The 13,991-nt window shown below is 38.2% G+C and overlaps 1 protein-coding gene across 7 annotated transcripts in view; it reads left to right on the top strand.

Annotated features, from left to right (window-relative positions):
* GLRA3 (glycine receptor alpha 3) overlaps positions 1 to 13,991 on the top strand; it is a 488,702-nt gene that overhangs the window by 248,847 nt on the left and 225,864 nt on the right. The window lies entirely within an intron of this gene.

Genomic DNA, 13,991 nt, shown 5'->3' on the forward strand with positions numbered 1-13,991 from the left:
GGGTAAAATTGTCACTGTATGCAGATGACATGGTACTATATAGAGAAATCCCTAAGGACTCAACCCAAAAACTACTTGAACTGATCAATAACTTCAGCAAAGTAGCAGGATATAAGATTAACATTCAGAAATCAGTTGCATTTCTGTATACTAACAATGAAATATTAGAAAAGGAATACAGAAATACAACACCTTTTAAAATTGCCCCTCAAAAAAACCAAATACCTTGGAATAGACCTGACCAAGGAGGTGAAAGACGTATAGGCTGAGAACTATAAAACATTAATCAAGGAAGTTAAAGAGGAATCAAAGAAATGGAAAGATATTCCATGCTCCTGGGTTGCAAAAGTTAATAGTGTAAAAATGGCCATGCTACCCAAAGCAACCTGCAGATTCAATGCAATCCCTATCAAATTATCCATGACATTTTTCGCAGAACTAGAACAAACAATCCAAACATTTATATGGAACCACAAAAAACCCAGAATCACCAAAGCAATTCTGAGGGACAAAAACCAAGCAGGAGGCATAACTCTCCCAGACTTCAGGCAATATTACAAAGGCACAGTCATCAAGACAGTGTGTACTGGTACCAAAACAGACATACAGACCAACGGAACAGAACAGAGAACACAGAAATAAACCCAGACACTCATGGTCAATTAATCTTTGACAAAGGAGGCAAGAACATAAAATGGGAAAAAGACAAGTCTTTTTAGCAAGTATTGCTAGGAAACCTGGACAGCTGCATGCAAATCAACGAAACTAGAACACACCCTCACACCATGCATGAAAATAAACTCAAATTGGCTTAAAGACTTCAATGTAAGGCAAGACACCGTCAAACTCCTGGAAGAGAACACAGTCTAAACATTCTCTGACATCAACCTTGCAAATGTTTTCTCAGGGCAGTCTCCCAAAGTAGTAGAAATAAAAGCAAAAATAAACCAATGGGACCTAATCAAACCGACAAGCTTTTGCACAGCAAAGGATACCATAAAAACAAGAAAAAGACAACTTTCAGAATGGGAGAAAATAGTTTCAAATGATGCAACTGACAAGGGCTTAATCCTAAAATATACAAGCAACTTATACAACTCAACAGCAAAGAAGCCAACAACCCAATGGAAAAAATGTGCAAAAGACCTGAATAGACATTTCTCCAAGGAAAAGATACAGATGGCCAACAAGCACATGGAAAAATGCTCAACATCCCTGATTATTAGAGAAATGCCAGTCAAAACTACCATGAGATACTGCCTCACACCAGTCAGAACAGCCGTCATTAGTAATAAGTCCACAACTAACAAATGTTGGAGGGGGTGTGGAGAAAAGGGAACCCTCCTGCGCTGTTGGTGGGATTGTAAACTGGTACAACCACTATGGAGAATAGTATGGAGGTACCTTAGAAATCTATACATAGAACTACCATATCACCCAGAAATCCCACTCTTGGGCAAATATCCAGGCATCATTTTCCTTAAAAGAGACACATGCACCCACATGTTCACTTCATTCTATTCACAATAGCCAAGTCATGGAAACAACCCAAATGTCCATCAACAGATGATTGGATTAGGAAGATGTGGTATGTATACACAATGGAATACTACTCAGCCATAAAAAATGAACAAGATAATGCCATTTGCAGCAACGTGGATGGAACTAGAGACTCTCATACTGAGTGAAGTAAGTCGGAAAGAGAAAGAGAAATACCATATGATATCACTTATATCTGGAAGCTAATATATGGCACGAATGAACCTTTCCATGGAAAAGAACTCATGGACTTGGAGAACAGACTTGTGGTTGCCTAGGGGGAGGGGGAGGAAGTGGGATGGACTGGGAGTCTGGGGTTAATAGATGCAGACTGTTGCCTTTGGAATGCATTTACAATGAGATCCTGCTGTGTAGCAATGAAAGCTATGTCTAGATACTTACAATGCAGCACAACAATGGAGAAAAAAATATGTATATATGTATGTGTAACTGGATCCCCATGCTGTACAGTGGGAAAAAAAAGTGTGTTGGGGGAAATAACAATAAAAAATACATTAAAAAATGAAATATAAGTAAAGTTAAACTAAAAAAAAAGTGTCCTTCTTTGTCTTTCTTTATGTCCTTCCTTTTAAAGTCTCTTTTGTCTGATATGAGTATTGCATCTTCTGCTTTCCTGTCTTGTCCATTGGGATGAAATATCTTTTCCCATCCCTCACTTCGAATCTATGTGTGTCCTTTGCCCTAAGGTGAGTCTCTTGTAAACAGCAGATTGTAGGCAATACCACCTAGGGAAGAATGCTGGCTGCCAGTGAAGTAAACCATGTGATTAGAGCATAGAAATTTTTTTTAAGTAATTGACAAAATTTATTTATTTATGTATTTTTTTACTGAATTAATTTTTTTTATTTTATTTTCCCACTGTACAGCAAGGGGATCAAGTTTTCCTTACGTGTATACATTACAATTACATTTTTTTTCCCACCCTTTGTTCTGTTGCAACATGAGTATCTAGACAAAGTTCTCAGTGCTATTCAGCAGGACCTCCTTGTAAATCTATGCTAAGTAGTGTCTGATAAGCACAAGCTCCCCATTCCTCCCACTCCCTCCCCCTCCCATCAGGCAGCCACAAGTCTTTTCTCCAAGTCCATGATTTTCTTTAGCATAGAAAATTTTCATCTCCATTGCCCTATACCTCTGTGGAGGGAAGAGGGACTGAAGATTGAGTTCAGTCACCAATGGCAAAAATTTAATGAATTATGTCTAAATAGTGAAGCCTCCATACAACTCCAAAGTGGTGAAGTTTGAAGAGCTTCTAGATTGGTGAACATGTTGAAATGCAAGGAGAGGAGCACATGGAGAAGGCATGGAAACTCCACGCACAGCCTTACCACATATCTTGCCTTGTGCATTTCTTTCATCTCATTGTTCTTGAGTTATTGCCTTTTATAATAAGCTGGTAATTTAGTAAGTAAAATGTTAATCTGAGTTCTGTGAGTCATTCTGACCAATTAATTGAACCCATGGAGAGGGGTAATTGGAACTGCCAATCAATAACTTGTGGGTCAGAAGTATATCAGTAGACAGCCTGGACTTGTGATTGGTATCTGAAGGAGGAGAGAGCTGTCCTTTAGGACTGAGCCCTTAACCTCTGGAATCTGGTGCTATCTCCAGGTAGTATTAAAATTGAGTTGAATCATAGATCACCCAGCTAGTGTAGAAGAATTGCTTGGTGTTGTGGGGAACACAGACACACACTGAAGTTGGGTACAGAATCTTAGTTGGTGTCAGATGTAGAATCAGTCAAGACTTTATCAAGGCAATTGGAGTTTTTCTAGTTGTCTTTAATGCTGTTACCTTCTAGCTTAATTTTGGAAGGTTTAGAGAAAACACTTTTCTTAATTAAAACCATGGGAAATTTGTTGGGGCTTTCTCTTTGGTCCATAATAAGGTAGACCTTGCTAATAGTCTATATGCAGATGAACCAGAGTGAATTTAGCCACTTTTGGGTTTATTCCTTCTCTTTATTAATCTATTATACTAAGTTTGTTAATTATGTATTGAAAATCTCCTTATCCTACAAGATTTATTATCTACTCGTTCTGTTAGTATTGAGAGAAGTGGGCTAAAAGTGCCCCTCATTGTGATTATAGATTTTTCTGTTTCTGTATTTTTCCCTCTTTATTAGAAATTATATTAGTGGGTACATACATATTTAAGATTATCATATCTACTTAATGATTTGCCTTTTATGATTACAAAATATTCTTCTTTTGTGCCTTAAAGTCTTTGTCATCAGATATTAAAATGATTACACTAACTTAATTTGGTTAATATGTTTATGAAAACAAGTTTTTACACTCTTTGTCTTTACTTTTAGATTGTTTCTAATGAACAACTGCGTAATGCTAGATTTTATACTTTATTCACCCTGAAATGTGTCAGTCTTCTACTTCATCAGTGTAATCCATTTTACGTAGATCTTTTTTTTATTTTTATTTTTTTTGTCTCTTTTGCTATTTCTTGGGCCGCTCCCGCGGCATATGGAGGTTCCCAGGCTAGGGGTCGAATCAGAGCTGCAGCCACCAGCCTATGCCAGAGCCACAGCAACGCTGGATACGAGCCACGTCTGCAACCTACACCACAGCTCACGGCAATGCCGGATCGTTAACCCACTGAGCAAGGCCAGGGACTGAACCCGCAATCTCATGGTTCCTAGTCGGACTTGTTAACCACTGCGCCACGACGGGAACTCCCATTTTATGTAGATCTTATAGCTACCAGAATTTTAAAAAATTTTCATATATCTGCATTATGCTCGTTTTCTCCTCATTTGCCTGTATTTGTAGAAACAAATATCATAATTCCTTTTGTATCTTCAATAAATTTCGTATGTACAATAACATTATTATTTCAATGATTACATTAGAGACTGCAATATACACAGCAACATTATATAATAAAATCCATTATCATTACTTTATCTCTTCCCAATACTGCTAAAGGGTCAGATCTTTTACGCCTATTTGCGTACCTCCAAGTTTTTGTGACGAATGTATTTGCATTTTGTTCTACATGCATTTACAGTGCATATTAATATTATTTTTCATTAATTGAAATGATTTTACCCACATATTTACTGTTTCTTGTGTACTTCATACCCACCTGCACATTCATTTTTCTAGCAAAATGTTTTCTCCTGACTGAAAAAAAAAATGTTCGTATTTCTTTGAGTGCTGACCTGCTGGCAGTCATTTGTTTGCAAAGGTAAGTTTAGGAGAAACTGAGTGGACACATTTCCAAAAACTCCTGCAGATAACAGAGATCTAGAAGGAAGAATCCAGGATGAGGCAAAAGGGGTGGCAGTAAGTCAGCAGGGCAGGGACAAATGCAAAATGTACACTATGGTCCACCACCACAGGCAAAAAGCACTTAACTTGGGTCAGGGTATTTAAGAGTTTATAGCATTTATTTTTCTCTGAAAAGGAAGAAAATGAGAGAGGCCTGGTAAAATTCTTTTTTTTAATTACTCAATGAATTTATTACATCTATAGCTGTGCAATGATCACAATCCAGTTTTAAGTATTTCCATCCCAGACCCCCAGCCCATTCCCCCACCCCCCAAACTGTCTCCTCCAGAGACCATAAGTTTTTCAATTTCTGTGAGTCAGCATCTGTTCTGCAAAGAAGTTCAGTCTGACCTTTTTTCAGATTCCACATGTCAGTGAAAGCATTGGATGTTGGTGTTTCATTGTATGGCTGACTTCACTTAGCATGATAGTTTCTAGATCCATCCATGTTGCAAAAAATGCTGGTATTTCATTCTTTTTGATGGCTGAGCAATATTCCACTGAGTATATGTACCGCATCTTCTGGATCTACTCCTCTGTTGATGAACATTTAGGTAGTTTCCATGTCTTGGCTATTGTAAATAGTGCTGCAATGAACACTGGAGTACATGTGTCTTTGCGAGTCATGGTTTTCTCTGGATAGATGCCCAGGAGTGGGATTGCTGGATCAAATGGTAGTTCTATGTTTAGTTTTCTGAGGCATCTCCATACTGCTTTCCACAGTGGTTGCACCAATTTACAATCCCACCAACAGTGTACTAGTGTTCCTATTTCTCCACACCCTCTCCAGCACTTCTTGTTTGTAGACTTTTGGATGATGGCCATTCTGGCTGGTGTAAGGTGGTACCTCAGAGTGGTTTTGATTTTCATCTCTCTAATAATGAGTGATGTTGAACATCTTTTCATGTGTTTCCAGGCCATCTGTATGTCTTCTTTGGAGAACTGTCTGTTTAGATCTTCTGCCCATTTTTTGATGGGGTTGTTTGTTTTTTTGTAATTGAGCTGCAGGAGGTGTTTATAAAATTTGGAGATTAATCCCTTGTCAGTGGATTCACTTGCAAAGGTTTTCTCCCATTCTGTGGGTTGTATTTTTGTGTTGTTTAGGGTTTCCTTTGCTGTGCAGAAACATTTAAGTTTGATTAGGTCCCATTTGTTTTCTCCCATTCTGTGGGTTGTATTTTTGTGTTGTTTAGGGTTTCCTTTGCTGTGCAGAAACATTTAAGTTTGATTAGGTCCCATTTGTTTATTTTTGTCTTTACTGTCAATACTCTGATAGGTGGATCTGAGATGTTGCTGTTGTTTATGTCAGAGAGTGTTTGGCCTATGTTTTCCTCTAGGAGTTTGATAGTGTCTGGTCTTTATATAGATCTTTAATCCATTTGGAGTTTATTTTTGTGTATGGTGTTAGGCAGTGTTCTAATTTTATTCTTTTCCATGTGGCTGTCCAGTTTCCCCAGCACCACTTATTGAACAAGCTGTCCATTCTCCATTTGTATATTCTTGCCTCCTTTGTCATAGATTAGTTGACTGTAGATGCATGGGTTTAATTCTGGGCTTTCTATCCTGTTCCACTGATCTCTATTTCTGTCTTTGTGCCAGTACCATACAGTTTTGATGACTGTTGCTTTGTAGTATAGTCTGAAGTCCGGGAGCCTGATTCCTCCAGCTCCATTTTTCTTTTTCAGGATGTCTTTGGCTATTTGGGGTCTTTTGTGCTTCCAGACAAACTTTAAAATATTTTATTCGAGTTCTGTGAAAAATGTCCTTGGTAATTTGATAGGGATTGCATTGAATCTGTAGATTGCCTTAGGTAGTATAGTCATTTTGATAATATTGACTGTTCCAATCCAAGAGCATGGTATATCTTTCCATCTACTTTTGTCATCTTTGATTTCTTTCATCAGTGTCTTATGGTTTTTGGAGGACAGGTCTTTTGTCTCTTTAGGTAGGTTTTCTCCTAAGTATTTTATTCTTTTGGATGTGATGGTAGATGGGATTGCTTCCCTAATTTCTCTTTCTGCTCTTTCATTGTTAGTGTATAGAAATGCCGTTGATTTCTGTTTATTGATTGATTTTGTATCCTGCGACTTTGCCAAATTCGTGGATGAGCTCTAACAGTTTTCTGGTAGAGTCTTTAGGATTCTCTAGGTATAGTATCATGTCATCTGCAAATAGTGATAGTTTTACTTCTTCCTTTCCAATTTGGATTCCTTTTATTTCTTTTACTTCTCTGATTGCTGTGGCTAGGACTTTCAGAACTATGTTGAAGAGTAGTGGCAAGAGTGGACATCCTTGTCTTGTTCCTGATCTCAGTGAGAATTCTTTCAGCTTTTCACCATTGAGAATGATGTTCGCTGTAGGTTTGTCATATATGCCCTTTTTGATGTTGAGGTAGGTTCCCGTTATGCCCCCTTTCTGAAGGGTTTTTATCAGAAATGGGTGTTGGATTTTGGCAAAGGCTTTTTCCACATCTATTGAGAGGGTCTTATGGTTTTTATTCTTCAGTTTGTTAATGTGGTTGTATCACACTGATGGATTTGAGCTTATTGAAGAACCTTTGCATCCCTGGGATAAATCCCACTTGATCATGATGTACAGTCCTTTTAATGTATTGTTGGATGCGGTTTGCTAGTATTTTGTTGAGGATTTTTGCGTCAATGTTCATCAGTGAAATTGGCCTGTAGTTTTCTTTTTTGTGGTGTCTTTGTCTGGTTTTGGTACCAGGGTGATGGTGGCCTCATAGAATGACGATTGGGAGTATCCCTTCCTCTGAAATTTTTTGAAATAGTTTCAGAAGGAGAGGTGTGAGCTCTTCTCTAAATGTTTGATACAATTCACCTGTGAAGCCGTCTGATCCTGGACTTTTTTTGTTGTACGTTTTTTAATCACATTTTCAATTTCAGTACTTGTGATTGGTCCATTCATCTTTTCTATTTCATCTTGGTTTAGTCTTGGAAGATTGTACCTTTCTAAGAATTTGTCCATTTCTTCTAGGATTTCCATTTTATTGGCGTATTGATCCTTTGTATTTCTCTGGTGTCCATTGTTACTTCTCCTTTTTCATTTCTAATTTTATTGATTTGAGTCCTCTCTCTTTTTTGCTTGATAAGTCTGGCTAGGGATTTATCAATTTTGTCGATCTTTTCAAAGAACCAGCTTTTCATTTCATTGATCTTTTTTGTGGTTTTCTTTGTTTCTATTTCATTGATTTCTGCTCTGATCTTTATGATTTCCTTCCTTCTACTATCTTTAGGTCTTGTCTGTTCTTCTCTCTTGAGCTGCTTTAGATGTAAAGTTAGCTTGTTTATTTGGGCTTTTTCTTGTTTCCTGAGGTGGTCTTGTCTTGCTATAAACTTTGCTCTTAGAACAGCTTTTGCTGCATCCCATAGGTTTTGGAGTGTCATATCTTCGTTGTCATTTGCTTCTAGGTATTTTTAAATTTCCTCTTTGATTTCTTCAGTGATCCATTTGTTGTTTCGCAGCATGTTGTTTAGTCTCCACGTGTTTGTGTTTTTTACAGTTTTTTTTCTTGTTGTTGATTTCCAGTCGTATAGCATTGTGGTCGGAAAAGATGCTTGATATGATTTCAATTTTCTTAAAGTTACCAAGGTTGAACTTGTAGCCCAGGATGTGATCCATCTTAGAGAATGTTCCATGTGCACTTGAGAAGAATGTGTATTCTGTTGCTTTTGGATGAAATGTCCTATAAATATCTATTTAGTCCACCTGGTTTAATGCTTCATTCAGGGCCTGTGTTTCCTTATTGATTTTCTGTCTAGTTGATCTGTCCATTGCTGTAAGTGGGGTGTTAAAGTCCCCCACTATGATTGTGTTATTGTCGATTTCTCCTTTTAAGTTGTTAGCAGTTGCCTTATATATTGTGGTGAACCTGTGTTGGGTGCATAGTTATTTAAAATTTTTATATCATCTTCTTGGATTGATCCTTTGATCATTATGTAATGTCCTTCTTTGTCCCTGAAAATATTCATTTTAAAGTCTATTTTGTCTGATAGGAGTATTGCTTCTCCAGCTTTCTTTTGATCCCCGTTTGCGTGAAATATTTTCTTCCATCCTCTCACTTTCAATTTGTATGTGTCCCTAGAAGTGAAGTGGGTTTCTTGAAGACAGCATATATATGGGTCTGGTTTTTGTATCCATTCAGCCAGTCTCTGTCTTTTGGTTGGGGCGTTCAGTCCATTCACATTTAAGGTAATTATTGATATGTATGTTCTTATTGCCATTTTCTTAATTGCTTTGAATTTGTTTTTGTTACTCTTTTTTCTTTCCTTCTTCTCTTGTTCTTTTCTGCCTAGAGAAGTTCCTTTAGTATTTGTTGTAAGGCTGGTTTAGTGTTGCTGAATTCTCTCAGCTTTTGCTTATCTGAGAGGGTTTTGATTTCTCCTTCAAATCTGAATGAGAGCCTTGCTGGGTAGAGTAATCTTGGTTGGAGGATTTTTCCTTTCATCACATTGAGTATATCATGCCACTCCCTTCTGGCCTGCAGAGTTTCTGTTGAAAAATCTGATAATAACCTTACTGGGGTTCCCTTGTATGTGATTTGTTTCGTTTCCCTAGCTGCTTTCAAGATTTTCTCTTTGTCTTTAATTTTGGTCAGTTTGATTAATATGTGTCTTGGGGTGTTCCTCCTTGGGTTTGTTTTATATTGAACTCGTTGTGCTTCCTGGATTTGAGTGAGTGATTCCTTCCCCATGTTAGAGAAGTTTTCAGCTATTATCTCTTGGAATATTTTTTCTGTCTCCTCCTCTCTCTCTTCTCCTTCTGGCACCCCTATAATGTGGATGTCGGTGCGTTTAATGTTGTCCCAGAGTTCTCTGAGACTCTCTTCATTTCTTTTCAATTTTCTGCATCCATAATTTCCACTAATTTGTCCTCCACCTCACTTTTTTGTTCTTCTGCCTCCTGTATTCTGCTGTTAGCTGCTTCTAGTGAATTTTTTATTTCAATGATTGTATTTTGCATCTTTTCTTGTTTCAGTTTGATATCTTGTATCTCTTTGGTCAGTGTTTCCTGTAAGGTATCCATCTTTGCCTCCAGTTTATTTCCAATGTCTTGCATCATCTTCAGCATCAACAGTCTAAAGTCTTTTTCCTGGAGGCTAAAAAGCTCCTCCTTGCTTAGCTGTTTTTCTGGGTTTTTTCCTTTCTCCATCATCTGAGTTATAGTTCTCTGTCTTTTCATTTTGATAGGTTTTTGGTGTGGTGACCTTCTTACAGATAATAGAGTTGTAGCCTCTCTTACTTCTGATGTCTGCCCCCCTGTGGCTGAAGTCAGTATGGGGGGCTTGCTGTAGGCTTCCTGATGGGAGGGACTGATGCCTGCCCCCTGGTAGGTGGAGCTGATTCTAATCCCTCTGTTGGGTGGGGCTTAGTCTCTGGATGGGATTAGAGGCAGCTGTGTGCCTGAGGGGTCTTTAGGTAGCCTGTTTACTGAGGGACAGGGCTGTGATCCCACCTGGATTGTTGTTTGCTCTGGGGCTTCTCAGCAGCTGGCTGACGGGTGGGGCCAGATTTTGCCAAAATGGCCACCTCCAGAGAAAGGCACTTTGGCTGCTGGATATTCCCGAGAGCTTTGCTTTCAATGTCCTTCCCTCACAACAAGCCACGTTCACCCCTGTTTTCCCAGGATGTCTTCCAAGAAATGTGGTCAGGTTTGACCCAGATTCCCATGGAGTCTTTGCTTTACTCTGGGCCCCAGTGCACTTGAAAGTCTGTGTGTGCCTTTTAAGAATGGGGTCTCCGTTTCCCCCAGTCCCATGGAGCTCTTGCACACAAACCCACTGGCCTTCAATGCCAGATGCTCCAGGGGCTCTTTCTCCCCATGCCATATCCCCACACGTGAGAGTTTGATGTGTGGCTCAGAGCTCTCACTCTTAGTTTCCAGTCTGTGTAGCTTCCCACCCAGGAGGTATGGGGTTGTTTATATCGTGAAATCGCCCCTCCTACTTCTTGATGTGTCCTCCTCTTTTTCTTTTGGAGTAGGATATCTTTTTTAAGGTTACTGGTCCATTTGGGTGAAGAGTGCTCAGCCTTTAGTTGTGAATTTTGTTGTTTTTAGGAGAGAAGTTGAGTTCCAGTCCTTCTATTCTGCCATCTTAATCCCGTCCCCCTCTTCTTCTTCATTATTGTATGCTATTTTCACAAACTAAAAAATTCTAGTTTGGCAACTGCAATTTATTGAGTAAATATGTGATTTCAGTGTCATGCATTCACTCATTTTATTGAGGTCAACTATATATTTTTATTATCATTTCTTTTAAGATATGGATACTTTATATCTCTGGCTACTCTAAAGATTCCTCAGTGTCTCTGGTTTCTCCTCAACAGTTTTACTATGATATGGTTAAGTGTGTATTTCTGTGTGTTTATTCTCCTTGAAATTCATTGATTTTCTTGAAGCAGTGGGATACTTTGGGGAAATTCTCAGCCATTTGTTTTACATTACTTCAATTATCTTCTCAAATGGTACTCTCTTAATGATTTCAGATTTATTATGGTTCACATATCACTTCTCTATTTTAATGTTTTTTCCCTATGTGTGTCAGTCATTGAGTTTTTTTTTACTAACTTTACTTATAGTTAATTTAGTTAATTATACAATGAACTCTGTAATTCAAACTGTTCACTGATTTTTTGAATTTAGATATTTTATTTTTCTGCTCTAGAATATGTATTTGACAAGTTTGCATAGATGCCAATTTTCTGGTGCAGTGAATCTGCCTTCTTTCACATGGTCTGTTCATTTTTCTTCCAGCTACTGTAACATATTAGTCATATGGATTTTTGTTGTTGTTGTTCATTGTCATCTTTTCCATTCTTTTGGATCCTCTTTTACCTGACTTCTATCTTCTCTTTTCCTATCTTTATTGTTGTTGTTTTCCCTTTATTATTGGCCATAATTTTGTCTTTTTGATATGTGTGATAGTGTTTTATTATATTCTAGATGTTCTATATAAGGAACCGTAGTAGTTCTTTCCTCTTTTTGGAAGACTGGCTGAGTGACTAATAACTTTAATACATTAAGGAATTAAGTTCAGTCAGAAATAGTGTTGTTTTAATAAGTCACTTATGCTTTACTGGACTTTCTACTGGGAGCCCATATGACTCTATTTTCCCAGCTTTGAAAGCAATGTGTGACTATGTTCTGATAGTCAGATCTTCAAAACTAAATTCTCTAGCCTGTATTCCAACTTTTTCTTTCTTTTTTTTTTTTTTTTTTTGTCTTTTTTTTTTTTTTTTTTTTTTTAGGGCCACACCTGTGGCATATGAAGTTCCCAGGCTAGGGGTCAAATTGGAGCTACAGCTGCCAGCCTATACCACAGCCACAGCAATGCCAGATCCGAGCAGCGTCTGCGACCTACACCACAGCCCAGGGCAACGCTGGATCCTGAACCCACTGAGCAAGGCCAGGGATCGAACCCCAAACCTCATGGTTCTTAGTTGGTTTCGTTTCCGCGGTGCCATGACAGGAACTCCCCCAACTTTTTCAAAATCAGGCCAATATTTTAAAGGGAAGGCATTACGTGTCCTTGAGGCAAACTCCCTTCTACTAGCTATTTGCTTCCTAACTACAGTAGATTGTAGGTATCTCTATCTTTAAAGACTTCAACCTTGGAGTTCCTGTTGTGGCCCATGGGTAACAAACCTGACTAGTATCCTTGAGGACACAGGTTTAAGGATCCTGTGTTGCACGAGCTATGGTGTAGCTCAGACATGGCTCGGATCTTGTGTGGCTGTAGCTGTGCCATAGACTGGCAGCTGCAGCTCTGATTTGACCCCTAACCTGGCAACTTCCATATGCTGTGGGTGCAGCCTTAAAAAAAGACATACACAAAAAAAGACTTCAACCTATTTTCCAGCAAATGTACTGAAATTCAGAAAAAGTGGAGTGGGAAAAACTGATTTTTGAATATGATGAGCTTAAGTGCCTAATTTATCAGTCTAGCCTGTTCTACACACTAAGAGTTTTTCAGGTTTCTCTTTCTTCTATAAAGAAATAAATCTAACTGGGCAGGCCAAGCTTGATCATTAATTTATATTCAGAATCATCATGTTAAAGCAATAAACATTTTTATTCCAGGGAGGGGAAAGTACTGACAATTCAAATTATTTTCCCTTCCTTGTAAACTTTAAGTCTTTTAATCTTCATTGCCTCCACAGTTCTCTGAGATTTTTAAAATACAATTTTAAGAAATGTATTTAGCATTGTATAGCTGTTGTTTTCAGAAAAATGCCTGTCTACCAAGACCTACCTAAAATTGAACGTATCTTTTTAAAAATCTCATTTTATAACCAAAGAAACCCAGAAATTTAGAGACAACTGTTATTATCACTCTGTATTTTCTTAGTTTGTTGGAAATTTGCAGTAAATTTCAATAATTTTCCTAAGGTGGTTAAGGTCAATGATAAAGAAAAACTTGGGGAGTTCCCATCATGGCACAGTGGAGATGAATCTGACTAAGAACCAAGAGGTTTTGGGTTTGATCCTTGGCCTCGCTCAGTGGGTTGAGGATCCAGCGTTGCTGTGAGCTGTGGTGTGGGTCAGAGATGCGGCTCGGATCTAGCGTTGCTGTTGCTGTGGCTGCAGCTGTGACCGGCAGCTATAGCTCTGATTCGACTCCTAGCCTGGGAACCTCTGTATGCCATGGGTGTGGCCCTAAAAAGACAAAAGACAAAAAAAAAATCTCAAGTAAACAAAAATTTGATGTTTCTGCATCCCTACTTTTTTCATTATACCAATTCTGTAACAGTCAGAATTAAGTTATAAAAAAACAATGATTTTAGGAGAATAGAATTAAATATAAAAGAATTGAGTAAATAGCTACTAAAGAACACAGCAAGTAAAGGGAGGCATTGTACTAGTAACTGGTTAGTAACCAGAAAATACTAATTACAAGAAGGTGATTTCATTCATGGAACTGAAAAGCAAAGGGAAGAGGTTGGGTTACTTGAATCTATAGAACTGTAGGGCTAGTACCATGGTCTCAAAAATGAGACTCAAAACTCTCACAGTAGGTATTGCTAAACTGGTGCAGAGGGTTTGAGACGTGGAGAGAGATCAAAGATCCAGATAGCTATGCTGGTATCTCGGACTGACAATGAGATCAAAGGATATTGAAACTAACTA

The sequence above is a fragment of the Sus scrofa genome, chromosome 14, assembly GCF_054392235.1.
Source record: "Sus scrofa isolate SSC_HxYL_T2T_F1_AM1 chromosome 14, Sscrofa_HxYL_maternal_Yorkshire_Landrace_v2.0, whole genome shotgun sequence".
NCBI classification, from domain to species: Eukaryota; Metazoa; Chordata; class Mammalia; order Artiodactyla; family Suidae; genus Sus; species Sus scrofa.